A 14,270-nucleotide genomic window follows, 5' to 3' on the forward strand; every position below is an offset into this window, starting at 1 on the left:
TGATGACAGAGAAATGTATATTTAATCTAAAATGTTTATCACACATCTCTCGATGCAAACACTCAGACACATCATCAGTGTTGTATCCTGAAGTCATTGGGTGACACCCTCATCCAGGCGACTCGACCGAGGTTGATCAGACCTCGGCCTGTGTCCGAGTGGCATTCTACTGGCCCCATTTGTCACCCCTTTTCAGCCAGAGCCATCTGGATGCTCTCTCCGCCACCTCTACGTTGTTGTTAATGGCTCTCCTTCTCCATGCTCCCGTAATGCCCAGGGTTTCATAGGCCTTACTGAGGGAATGACCTGCAAACCCCCGGCTGCCTACCTACACCTGGTCCTCCACCCATTCCTGCGGCAGTCCTCCACCAGCTCCTGGTACTTCGCACTCTTCCTCTCTTGTGCCTCCTCCATCCTCTCCTCCCAGGGCACAGTCAGCTCCAGTAAGACGAGCTGTCTTGTGGCCTCAGAGACCAAGATGAAGTCTGGTTGACTCGGCGATATGTGGTGGAATTCTTATCTGCCTCTCCAGGTCAACAGTCATCACCCAGTCTCGTGCCTTGGCAAGCAAACCAACAGAGCAGCTCTTGAGTTTCCTTGGCCGCTCTCCCCCCTTCACAAACACTATCGTCCTAGCCACTTTGTTAGCATTTCTGCAGTCGTTAATCCCATTGTGGATTGCCTCTGCAATGGACTTGAGGACCTAGTCACGTCTCCAGCGATAGCGCCCCTCACCTAGTGCTTTTTGACAACTGCTCAGGATGTGTTCAAGGGACCCTGTCTTGGAGCAAAGGGGGCATGCGGGTGTTTCTACCTTGCCCCAAATGAACAGGTTGGATGGACTGGGACCCCCTGAATCAAGAACTTAATCCTTTGCGGATTCCATCTCCAGATGTCCTGCCAGATGACATTCCGCTCCATAGCCTGTTCCCACTTCATCCAGGCACCCTGCTTTCTCATTGCTACTGTTCTGGCTGATCGCTCTTCCTCCACTGAAGTGCGCACCTCTTTCTGCACCAACATCTGCCTCTCCTTCCCGCTTGCTGTGTCGTACCGGGGTAATGCCATTCTCCCAAGTCCAGCCCCGCTCTGTACCACACTCCCCAGAAGTGCCTTGTGCTTAAGCCGAGCTTCTGCCTGCATGACAGCATCAGCTGCCCTCCACTTCCTCCCTGTCTTCACCACAATACCTGCGCCGGACACCTTTGTGTGCCTTGATCCGGTGTACTGCATGTGTTCTCGTGATCGTGCCACCATGAATTCCTCCCTGACTGAGCTGAATGGAAGCCTGAGCTTATTGCTGTTCCCATACAGCCCAATGTTGTTCAGGCTGCGTGGTAAGCCCAGCCATTTGTGAAGATAGCTGCTCACCTTTCGCTCAAAGCCCTCCACAGCTGTCATGGGGACTTCACAGATTAGCAATGGCCAGAGGATTCTTGGGAGGACTCCATGCTGGTAGACCCAGGCCTTGAATTTCCCAGGGAGCCCAGATCTGTCCAGAGCTCTCAGCCAGTCCTCTAGGTCAGCGCTGGTAGCCTTGATGGAGTCAGTGTCTTTTAGGCTGCAGTTGAAGACCTTCCCAAGACTCTTCACAGGTTTCTCTGTGACGGACGGGATCTGTTCCTTTTCCTTTTCACGTAATAATAATTATTATTATTATTATTAAACTATTTTAAAAAATGCAAATGTTAGAACCTTAAGAGTGGGTGATGGGGATCTCTGCTGGAGACTTTATAGGTGCTCTTTATTTATTAGTGGAGGATGGAGGAAGGGAGGAATAGTGACAGTTTACACAACTCAACTTAATATCACTATATCACACTAACTAGCTAACTTTAGCTTAATCTGAAGCTACAGGTAACCAGTTTGTTCACAAAGCGTTTATTTTTTAACTATTTTTAATTTTTTTACTTCCGGTTTAGCCTCTCCCGGCATTTCACTCACCTGTGGTCTTCAACTTGAAAGGGAAAGATGGTTAGCCATTTCTTCCAATTTGTACCACTTCATTTTCAATGTTCACTTTGGATTTAAAACAGAAAAACGAAAAATGGGCTTGTTTTATCGGGGTTCTTTTGTTTCGTTTGTTTTTGGATTAAAATGGAAAAATGAGAGGATGCATCTTTCATGTGGTCCGAGATCGAGTCTGAGGTCAGTTTCACTGATTAACTCACAGATGGATAAGTCAACAATGAAAAGAATGTGTGACACTTGACAATATTTCAAAGATCATTACTGATACCATTTCAGTACTGTTCAGGGCCTTGTTACCATGTTTTCTCTTTTCAGTAAATGGGTCTGCAATTGTTATAATTGACTATATTCAACTGTGATGGTGAATTCCATTCATAGATTAGTATAATTATTTTTTGTACTGTAGATATTACACCCAATATTTTTGGACATTTTATACTCCCACCTCTTTCACTGTGCTGTACAAAGGGTTTTTTAAACTGCAGAAGTAGCTAAGTCATTCATCTGATACTATATGGAGGACCTACTCCATTTACAATGTGTAAAAGATGAGGGCAGAGTTCATGGTAAAAGATGGCTGTCCTGGTGTGTGTTGTGTAACTAACGGCTGTAGAGATGAGTGGTCCTGTGATGAATGGTGCCGTCATGCGCAGCTATAATCACGCCTACGCATGGCTTCCTGCATAATTGATTTTTAATCCCCTAATAGAAAGTAAATCACACGAGCAAAGCCTGCTTTAGCGCTGCCCCGGAAAAAAATGAATAATAGCAAAGAGAGAGAGAGAGAGGAAAAAGAGTTGGAGGTAGAGGATGAAATGAAAATGAAGAGTAAACATATAAGGGTGTGAAATAGAATGAAATATCTTTTGAAGCTGTTGAATTAGAGGCAAAACCCCCAAACAGATTTACTATATTTGCTGCTACATTGTATTGTGCTTTACGAAAGTAGCCAAACATGATATCACTGGGACTGAATGTATTATGATGCCTTGGTAATCTCAGCCAAGAAGATATTGTTTGGAAAGAGTAATGAGATATAGATTGACCCATCAGCTGATACAGGGGCAGATTGCATCTGTCATCCAAAATAAACATGGCTGACACACCACTCATAGGCTGGACAGTGCACTGCCAAGGAACTGTCATTCGGACAGAGAGAACAGCCACAGAAACAAATTTTGCTCAGTACACAAAGGTGAAGCTGAAAGTGGGTTTTATTTGAGCTATTTTTTTGTATTTGAAGAGTGAGAGTTTCGGTAAATATTTGCAATTTGCAGGTGTCACATTAGTATTTTGGTCAACATATGGTTTTCCAGTGCTTACAGCTCCCCTGTTAGGATGTGTCATCATTTAGTTCACTGGGGAATCAAAAGAGGACAAATGCTTCACCACAGCAGCCAGAGCTTTAGATATGGAGATGAGCTGGTATCGACCACTTGGGATTTGGATTTACATCTAACTCATTTGTCCTATTGCGGTCATGGGGCTGATGACTTAAAATTGACCAACCACTCTTACTGTAAGCAAGAAGGAAAAGAAGGAAGGACAGACAAATAATATCAAAAGAAAAATAAGTGCAGACACAGCTCTGGTGACTGTCTGCACACGCTTTTGATATGAAAGGGAGAGCCAGTTTGAGGGGGAGCCATGGACTTGCTGTCACTAGACGTGCCAGCCACCCAGCCTGAGGAAGATGGAGGAGATGGGAGGAGAGAAAGACAGAGTGGAAAAAAGGCACAAGAGATAAGAATGAAACACTCCAACAGCTGTCTCTCTGACTGTCTCCCTTACTGATGAGATTAGGGCAGCCGTGTAATTGCCTCCAAAAGGTGAGAATTATAAATGGCATTATTCTATGGACAATGTAAGGACATGTCACAAAAGCACCAAAACCAATATCTATATTTAACTGACAGAAATAATGGATTGAAATAAATTGTATCAATAATTCAGTTTTCAGGGTTAGGGTTTTATACGGTGTATAAATATATCTGGTAATGCACTTTAGAAACAAATTAATTTCAAGCTGAAAGAAGAACACACATTTAAAAGTTCAAAATGTAAATTAATCTATGATCGTTTTGATAATGAGTCAGTCATTTATTAAGAACATCCTTGTTCCAGTAGGTGAAGATGTGCTTCATTTCTTCTGTTTCATATTTTAAGATTTTGTATAAGCAATTCCAGGATCCAACGCAGGGCTCTGGCAACTTCACAAATTTAGATAGCTTTACATGTTAAGTTACATGTTATTACCTGTTCAATAAGTTGTATTCGATAGGGTAATCCATTTTTAAAATATTAATTGCATGTTCAGCCAACATAAGTTTGTTGCCACCGATTGGTTTGAAAGATTCACTACATGTCACTCAGAACACGAGTGCCACGTCAATAACACTTGGTACTCATTCCTGTAAAGCGTGTTTTCTGTCTTCGAAGAACATAAGCACAAAAGGTACTGAGACCTAGGGTCTATTTCAGTGAGCCCCATGGTGCAGCGTGTATCACAATCAAGTGTGCTCTGCCAGTGTCTTGGCTGGACTTGGCTGGTGCATCTACCAGGGTATATACAGGAATCCTGAAGTAAAATTCAATACCTTTTTAAGACCTTTTCAAGACTTTTTCAACATATTTTAAGACTGCTGCGCCACTTTGAGCTGTAACAGATTAAATCAGCCACACACCTTTAAAAGGGAGGTTTGAGGTTTTAAAAGGAATTTAAGTATATAACATATACATATAACATATTTATTGCCTATGTGTCATCAGGTTGTAATGCCACCTAAAAATTGAGCCATTCACCAACTTTCTCAGTTGCCTATAACAGCCTGTATGGGCCAACAGTTTGCTATGTGAAGGACTGGTCAGATTTCCTGCGAAAAGCAACTGTCTTACATAAGCTATGACGTTTATGTACGTAGCATTACAGAAAATCATGTGAACCACACTGTAATTTTGTGTTTTACTTGGTTTAAACTAGATAATGTGAGCTTGCCTGCAATGATATGTGTGATAACTTTCATCGACCACTTGATCAATACAACAAAATTCAAATAGGCCAGGAGGGAACAAAGATGAAGAGCATAAACTGAGTGATGAATTACGTAAGTAATGTAGGCGGTGCAGCACAGGCACAACCTGGAGGAGGAACTAGTCTAAATGACTGTATTAGTATAATATTATAACATTAAATTGAAAGTATGTTGTTAATTTAATAGTAAACTGTAAGTCTGATATTAATATATTCATTATGTTACTATATTCAATATAATTTCATATAATAGTATATAACTTACCACTAGTATAATATTAATTCAAATTACAGCTGCTTCAGTTTGGGGTTGTTTTTTATTCATTAACTTTGTGCAAGAAAAATGCTCTAGGCTACATGATATTATCCAACCTTGATTTTGGGCAGGCTACGAACTCTTCAATAATCAGAACTGTTTATGCAGAACACTGAGTTCAACATTTATAAAGTTTGTTGCAGCACATCAAGCTTTTTTTTTAATCCCGCTCAATCCAGGCTGTGATTGATTTGTTCACAAAAAGTGACACTGACGAGAGCATCGGCTTTATGAAAAGGTGAATTGGTTTCAATAAAAAGCACAGATTTAGCTAAATAGCCAGCTAACTACTACTAGTGATCGCCACTCTGACTATGTTTTGGACGATTAACATTGCAGGTCCGGCGGGGTGGGAAATTACGGTTGGTTGTGTTCGTGAATCATTTTCCAGTTCGCACGGATCTATTTTTTGGAGCGCTTAAGAGTGAAATAGGCGCTCGGTAGATCGCTGTGCTACTAATTGCCTGTCTAGTATTTTTGGCTATGCATTATAAATACAGTAAATACGTTCACCTACACTTTTAGTGTAGGCTATGCATTATAAATACAGTAAATACGTTCACCTACACTTTTAGTGTAGGCTATGCATTATAAATACAGTAAATACGTTCACCTACACTTTTAGTGTAGGCTATGCATTATAAATACAGTAAATACGTTCACCAACAAACTTTTGGACAAACAGGAATTTCACATTGAAAAAAATATCTTCAACATTTAATACCTTGTTAAATGGCGATTAAGACTTTTTAATACTTTTAAATGGCCTTAATTTTCGCAAAATTGATTTATTACCTTTTAAGACTTTTTAAGATCCCGCGGACACCCTGATCTACAGTGCAGTTGGATACAGGGTGGGAAAGAGACTGTGACAATCTTGGCTAATCACATTCTTAACTTTCATTCCCAAATACAAAGCTTCCCTGTCATGGCGCACTGAAGTTTGGAACTCCTGTGGAGAGTTCTTCTCACAGGAAACGTGTCGATCAGGGCGTGCAGAGTTTCAAATATGAATACAGCAGCTTAAATATGCTGTGAAGAGAAGATGAAGAATTCACTTTTCTTGACATGCTGTAGATTGGTGGGGCACCATATTTTCCATTTGCCATCACAATGGTCCATAAAATAACCATTTCCAGTTAAATACCAGCATAGTGCCATAAATAAAATGAAAGAAGAATTAAAAAAAACAACCTAGTTTTTTTCATGTTGGCTTTTTTATTTCCATTTTTTACTCGGTTTGATTTGACTGTTTTGCATGCAAAAATAATAATTAATAATTGTGATCCACAAACAAATAAATAAAATTTTAGATCCGCTAAAAACGCTACAAAATTCAAACCAAACAATCATTAACAGTTAAAATGGAGGACTGTACTGGCTGACTGAATGTTGACCATTCGCTCCAGTACATCGGTTAGAATGCAGGTGACAGGACCCAAGTATTCTTTCTCTGCACTTTATTGATTGATTGGAGGCACAGCAGAGCACAGGACATTTAAACTGACTGTAACATAGGTTGGTGAATTTGTGTGAAATAACAACAAATATAAATAATAAAGTTTAAGTCATATGCATAACAGAATATTCCCCATTCTGTACATGGGTTTTTTCTCAGGTTGAAATATTCATAACAGAACAAAGTAAGTAGTTTAATAATTGGCTACTCAAAGGTTATAACAAGTGCCACCATAGTAAACAAACACCAATAATATTTAAGAACACTAGTCATCCATAAGCAGTCGGGTATGACCACTTATATAGACTACATTCACATCAGAAAACATAATCAAAGTGCACCACCTAGTGGTAAACAGGGGCATTAAATGGCGCGTCTATATTACCGTCCAAATACCATTAATATACATATACTAATTACTCTAACAGCTGAGTTAACTAGCAAAGGGGAAACAAAACATGTTGAAACTAATAACATAACATTTATTTCCACAAAGCCACATAGGTAGGCAATCAGAAACGGTAAGACAATGGGTTGACATCTGAACATGAAATTAAATATCAGGACAATATTACGATGTCACTCCTTACCACGGGTCCATGAAGGAGACAATTATTCAGCACTTAATTGAACATGGACGCACGTGAACACAAATAAGTCCACACTGGATTAATTGGGCCGCATGGTTTGGGGTGTGCAAGTCAGATCGCCAGGTGTGTGTGCTTCGTGTGGATCTGAAAAAAAAAAAAATTAGCGGACAGAATTCCCGCCCTATGCTGCGGCGGTGACGTCACTACAGCCCACCATAGGAGCGCTGCCCATTATTATCATGCCTTTTTACAGCCGCCCCCAAATACTGTGTATTTGTTCCAAAAAAGGCTGATATTTAGTTCTCATTGGTGTCTGGGATCTCTGGTAGTATCACAAGCCGTGCAACTGGTCATGTATACAGAACCCCTTAACTCGAATTTCTGCTGACCGAACCAGGTTGTCCTTACCTGGGAACACCCTAACAACCTGACCAATCGGCCAGAAAGCTTGCGGTAGTTGAAGATCGAGTATAATTGCCACTTGGCCCACCGAAAGTGGCGCTGTAGTACATTGCCACTTTTGACGGGTCTGTAGGCTCGGTAGGTAGTCCCTCACAAACCGTGACCAGAAATGGTCAGCCAGGACCTGGCTGTATCTCCAATGACGCTTGCCTAGCTGCTCTGAACTGTGGTAAGTCACTTGGGGAAGTGCACTATCTCGCCGCCCCATCAACAGGAGGTTAGGGGTGACTGGATCAGGGTCAGCCAGGTTAGAGGATACATACCCTAATGGTTTGGCATTAAGAATGCCCTCTATTTCGATTAGCACAGTTCTGAGTACCTCCTCTGTGACAGTTTGTGTCCCAACTACTCTGTGAAGCGCAGACTTGACCCGAACAGATTTCCCTTTCCCACGCCCCGCCCCCGGCTGGTGGGTTAAAGTTGAATATCCTGCTCTCCTTGTGTGTGTGCTACACAATTTAGCAGGGAGTAAACTGAAATACAAATGAAATAGCTACAATTAACTTAGCATCATTAGCACCATATGAATGCATTCCAACACACACCCATTAGCATTAGCATACAACAACCAAAATCTCCATCTATAGCAAACATTCCCACAAAATATACATAAAATATAATCCTGCAATTCAATATTAACAAAACTTACAGATGGTGGTGTCGTTGGCACAGACAAAAAGCAGATGTCGGTGGACGAACCTCACCACATGTGGCTCATTAAGAACTAAAACAAAATGGCTGACTTCCTGTCACTTCCTGAAAACTGACTTTCAAAGTAAAACACATTTCAAAATAAAATTAGCTCAAAACTGTGTCCATACTACAATAAAATTAAGGGCAGAACATTGAAAGATACCTGGTGTTTAGCCAGTTGGTCTTTCAGGTCTTGGCTCAGGTTGGCAAAAGCTTGTCTCAACTCTTTCTCCCCAGCCTTGAAGTTTGTCCCCTGATCAAAGTACAACTCAACGCGTGGTAAGGCACTTGAAAATAATTCCCCATCGTTTTTCATTAGGTCTGCCAATTTTAATCTGGAATGGACCAAAGCAATCCATTCCAGTTGAGTAGAAGGATGGTCTGGCGAGTCTTAGCCTGGCAGGTGGTAAATCTCACTCCAAGTACTAAACGGGGCCTTGTCAGGCACTGCTTAAACTCAGCAGTATCATCTGAAGGAAGGAGTTGGTTTGATTGGCCATTCACTGGGTGGTCGCTGCAAAAATGCAGGACCTTGGCTCCATCGATTAGGCTGGGCCAAATCTGACAAGCTCTTACCTCTAGTGAGGTCATCTGCAGGATTGCAGGCAGAATCCACGTACCTCCAGGCCTGTAGATCTGTTAACTCTTGGGTCTCTGCGACCCTTGTGCCTACAGAGACCTTGAATCTACATGACTCCGACTGGAGCCACTTGAGTATGGTCGTGGAGTCGGTCCAGTATATTGTTTGTCTGATGGGTAAAGAAAGCTCGTTCCTGATAAACTTAGCAAGCTGAGCGCCTGTTACTTCAGCACAAAGTTCTAATCTCGGCACAGATTGCTGTCTCTTGGGGGCGACTCGCGACCTGGCCATGACAAAGGTGACCTTAATGTTAGCTTGGTTGTTCTCAGACCTCAGATAAGCCACTGAGCCACAGGCTTTCTCTGAAGCATCGCAAAAACATGTAAATCTCTGGCAACTCAAGTCAGGTCCATGTCAGCTGTGACATAGCATCTTGGCATGTTAATTTGATGCAGACCTGTGAGCTCGCTCTGCCAACTGATCCAGTCATGCAGTAAGTCCTCTGGGAAGAGTGGGTCATCCCATTCCCGCTGCTTAGCCCACAACTGCTGAACCAACACCTTTGCACGAGTGTTGAATGGTAATATGAACCCAAGAGGGTCATACTGTGAAGCAAGGACTCTGTACACATTGCGGAGAGTGGGAGTCCCATGGTCTATTGGGCAATGCTTGAACCCGAGGGTATCATCCGAGCACTGCCACCACAGCCCTTGGGGATCTGCATGATCGTGGAGCAGCCACAGTTCACTGCTGTCAGATCTGGCCTCCGCTGGTAGAGATTTTACCACACTTGCATCATTACTGGCCCACTGGCGTATCTCAAATCCACCTGATCCCATAAGGTCTCTCAATTTGGTGACAAGTTGTTTTGCCTCTTCCTTTGTGGTGACACTCTGAAAGCAGTTGTCAACATAAAAGCATCTTTCCACAGAGAACCTTACATCATCTTCCAGCTGGCTATGGTCGACAACGTGCCTCTGAAGTGCATATGTAGCACAACATGGACTGCATGTCGTACCAAATGGGAGAACCTGCCACTCATACACATCTGGTGCAGCAGTAGTGTCTGCTCCACGCCACACGAATCTCAGGAGGGATCTGTCCTCGGGGAGGAGACGAACCTGGTGGAACATCCTCTTTATATCACCACTGATGGCAAAGGCATGTTCTCTGAATCACAGAAGTACCCCTAAAAGGGAAGGACCTAAGACAGGCCCTGGCAGCAAAGACTCATTCAGGTTCAGCCCCTTGGATTGGAAGGAGCAGTTGAAAACAATACGGGGTTTACCATTATGCTCAACCAGGTGATGAGGAATGTACCATGACTGGCCATCCTGCATGGCCTCTTCGGTTGGGAGCTTCACCACAGATCCTGCATCCACTAGCTTCTGGACCTCTGCATTGTAGACGGCTGCCTTCTTTTGGTCTCGGGCCAGACGTCTCTCAGTGTTGTGCAAAAGTGGCATAACAGCCTCCTTTTTAGCCTCAAATAGCGGCATATTCTTTCTCCGCAGCAAGGGCGTTGCGTAACGCTGTACACCATACACCTCCACCCGAACAGTCTTGGTCTCCAGGATGTGAATGGCTGTCTGGTCCTCTCTACACCTAGTCACCAGCTTTTCATGGCGGTATGGCATTGTGTCCACTTGCCATAGTCGTTCAACGTCTTGCCGCAGCTGAGTAGACAGTGGGTCCACCGACGTGAGTAGGCACTGCTGAGGTGGGAGAAGTTGTTCGACCAGCCTTGTGGGACCCTGCAGAACCCAACCGAGCCTGGTCTTTATCGCAGTCGGACCTCCTGGCGGTCCTAGGAGGACAGGTGCAATAGGCGTCACAAGGTGGGGATGGTCCGCGCCTATGAGAAGTAAGGGACTAGCATGCTCAAAGGACTGGATGGGCAGGTGTTGCAGGTGTTTGTACCGTTTCTTCAGAGCTGCCATGGGGTAGGAATTGTCAGCTGGTCCAAGGGTCATAGCAGTGAATGCCTCGTTAATTTGGAAGCTCTTACTGGGCCATGCAGCAGATGAAACCCGGAATGAAACCGTGGATCCTTGCACAGTCTGAACATCTTGTCTTATCTTTCTCAGAGCCAGGTCCTCAGGTGTTCCCTGCAACCCTAGTTTACTGGCAGCGGCGGCTAAGGATGGTACACTCTGAACCATCATCCAGAACAGCGTAAGTATCCAGCGAGCGGTTGCCATGGTGCAGGTGGACACGAACTACTTTCAGGAGAACTCGGCTACTGTTTCCTGGTCGGTTAATGTAAAGGGTCCCAGGCAGGGAGCTAACAAGGCAGGTGCCTTGGTTTTGCAGCCGAAAATTCACATCATGGAGTATGTTGAGATTCTTTCCTTGGCAGATAATGCAAGCCCTTTTCAGTGTACACTGGGCTGCTTGGTGAGCTCGTCCACACCTCCAGCACTTCTTGTTTTCCTGAATCCACTTGGTCTTCTGATCTGTAGTGAATGTCAGGAAATAAGGACATTTGCTCAAGAAATGTTCCTCTGTATTACAAAAGGGACAGTATGGTTTGTATTTGTTCCCTTTCTTTCCAGTTGTCTGAGTTTGGGTGGTTGGATGTTTGGCAGGCACACTAGGTGGCTCCTCTACTCCATGTAGGATGGAGGTAGACCTTGGTGCCATCCTCTGTTCCTTTCTTCTGTCAGGTCTGTGGTTCAGTCCATCCCTGAGGCCTGTATTCTTAACCCCTTCTTCGTCTTGACACCAGGACTCGTATTGGAGCCAGTCTGAGAAGTCAATGAGAGTGTAAACTGTTCCAGGTTTATGGTACATCTGGTGGCGGAATGATGATCTCAGCTCAGGTGGCAGTATACTGAATAAGCGTGCAATGTGTGACCCACACCTGAGTTTCGCGTCATCATCAACCCCAAGGGTCTTGAGCATGCCAACCAGAGCCCGAACTTGAAGAGCAAACCTCTCAAAAGCTTCAAAGTCACCTCTGCGGATATCCGGAGCATTCATCATTGCAGCTATCTTGTTAAGCGCAAGCTGGTGAGGCTGACCGAATTTTTCGTTCAGCACAGTCATGGTATCTGTATAAGGAGTGGGGGAGTAGGTAATCAGTCATTCTCTTTGAGGACTGTTGGCTAATCTCTGGCTCCCGGCGAGGCTTGGGCTGCCCCTCATGTCCACTGGTGGTATGGTCACCTCTGTTGCTGGGTGAGTGCTGGTGTTTAGGCTCTGTGAGCTTCGTACGTGGGGCCGGGACGCGAGTGGGTTTTGCAGGAATCCTGTTTATTGATCAGGGTGACAGCACAGGTGGTGTTGTGGTATATTGGTTATTAGACACAATTGTAGGATGTAAAAGCCCTCCTGTTGGCTGAAAACATGCAGAGGCAGGAGAGTCGAATAAGTGTGGTAACACTGTGGCCTCTGTGGCGTTCTCTCCTTGCTCCTGCTGTATATCCAGACACCCCTGTACCTTGAGCAGCTGTTGTATCTGGACTTGGATTACCTCTGTTCTTTAAATCCACTTGTAACTTACGCAGAAACTTGTCACCATATATTTTCTGCATGTCCCTTAACTCCTTATAGTACAAGTGGAGCTCACTGGGTTCAGATGGTGAGCTCCTCCCACTACCTCCAGAAGAACTCCCCGAAGGGCTTGAGGACTGCGGAGAGGTGAGGGTGGACATCATAACCGTTCCCTCTCCTTCATGTCTCTGTGCCTGCTGTGTCCTAAGGTTGCTGCCTATGAGACCGACATCAAAGTCCTCAAGATAACTTGGCAGTTTTGTCTGACGATGGGGGCGGTCCATGTCTCCAGAGTAAATGTTCATATGGCTCGAAGGACCTAATAAAATGGAGGACTGTACTGGCTGACTCTAATGTTGACCATTCGTTCCGGTACATCGGTTAGAATGCAGGTGACAGGACCCAAGTATTCTTTCTCTGCACTTTATTGATTGATTGGAGGCACAGCAGAGCACAGGACATTTAAACTGACTGTAACATAGGTTGGTGAACTTGTGTTCGTGTAGGTGGTTCTGCAGAAATACAACAAATAAAATTATAAGGTTTAAGTCATATGCATAACAGAATATTCCCCATTCTGTACATGGGTTTTATCTCAGGTTGAAATATTCATAACAGAACAAAGTAACTACTTTAGTAATTGACTACTCAAAGGTTATGACAAGTGCCACCATAGTAAACAAACACCAATAATATTTAAGAACACTAGTCATCCATAAGCAGTCGGGTATGACCACTTATACAGACTACATTCACATCAGAAAACATAATCAAAGCGCACCACCTAGTGGTAAACAGGGGCATTAAATGGCGCGTCTATATTACCGTCCAAATACCGTTAATATCCATATACTAATTACTCTAACAGCTGAGTTAACTAGCAAAGGGGAAACAAAACATGTTGAAACTAATAACATAACATTTATTTCCACAAAGCCACATAGGTAGGCAATCAGAAATGGTAAGACAATGGGTTGACATCTGAACATGAAATTAAATATCATGACAATATTACGATGTCACTCCTTACCACGGGTCCATGAAGGAGACGCATGTGAACACAAATAAGTCCACACTGGATTAATTGGGCCGCATGGTTTGGGGTGTGCAAGTCAGATCGCCTGTGTGTGCTTCGTGTGGATCTGGGAGAAAAGAAAAACAGAATTCCCGCCCTATGCTGCGGCAGTGACGTCACTCCAGCCCACCATAGGAGCGCTGCCCATTATTTTACAATAGTTCTGTATTGGAATTTAAAATGTGGAGCTTCTGGCTCTACTTGGTGTTATGGATGGAGAAACCAGAGGAGTACTGGCAGAACAGATGGTCCTGAGTGAGATAATAAGGGAGAGAGAAGTTTTAATTGATCTATGATTCTTCATGGAACTGCGTGTGAACTATTTTTAAAGGCTCTAAAGGCTTTATACATGATGTATCATACCATGCAAAGAATCTTGAAGGTTTTTCTTTGTTCTCTACCTTTTGTTTTGTTCATGTATTGTATGCTCACATTACCCTCCACCGCACACACACATTTCCCACTTTTACTGCACTTTCTTAAAAGCAAAATCTTTCTGCCATTATATACAAAGATACTGTATCTATTCACTTAAAAAATCTGGGGGGGACACCTGCTATTCATGCATAGAAGCTAGAGACTTCATCTCATTCATGTA

At 43.6% G+C, this 14,270-nt stretch overlaps 1 pseudogene; it reads right to left on the minus strand.

Moving 5' to 3' along the window:
- Nucleotides 1-166: 166 nt before the first annotated feature.
- LOC123972479 lies at nt 167-1,935 on the minus strand (annotated as a pseudogene).
- Nucleotides 1,936-14,270: the final 12,335 nt, after the last annotated feature.

Source organism: Micropterus dolomieu, linkage group LG06 (genome assembly GCF_021292245.1).
Source record: "Micropterus dolomieu isolate WLL.071019.BEF.003 ecotype Adirondacks linkage group LG06, ASM2129224v1, whole genome shotgun sequence".
Classification (NCBI taxonomy): domain Eukaryota; kingdom Metazoa; phylum Chordata; class Actinopteri; order Centrarchiformes; family Centrarchidae; genus Micropterus; species Micropterus dolomieu.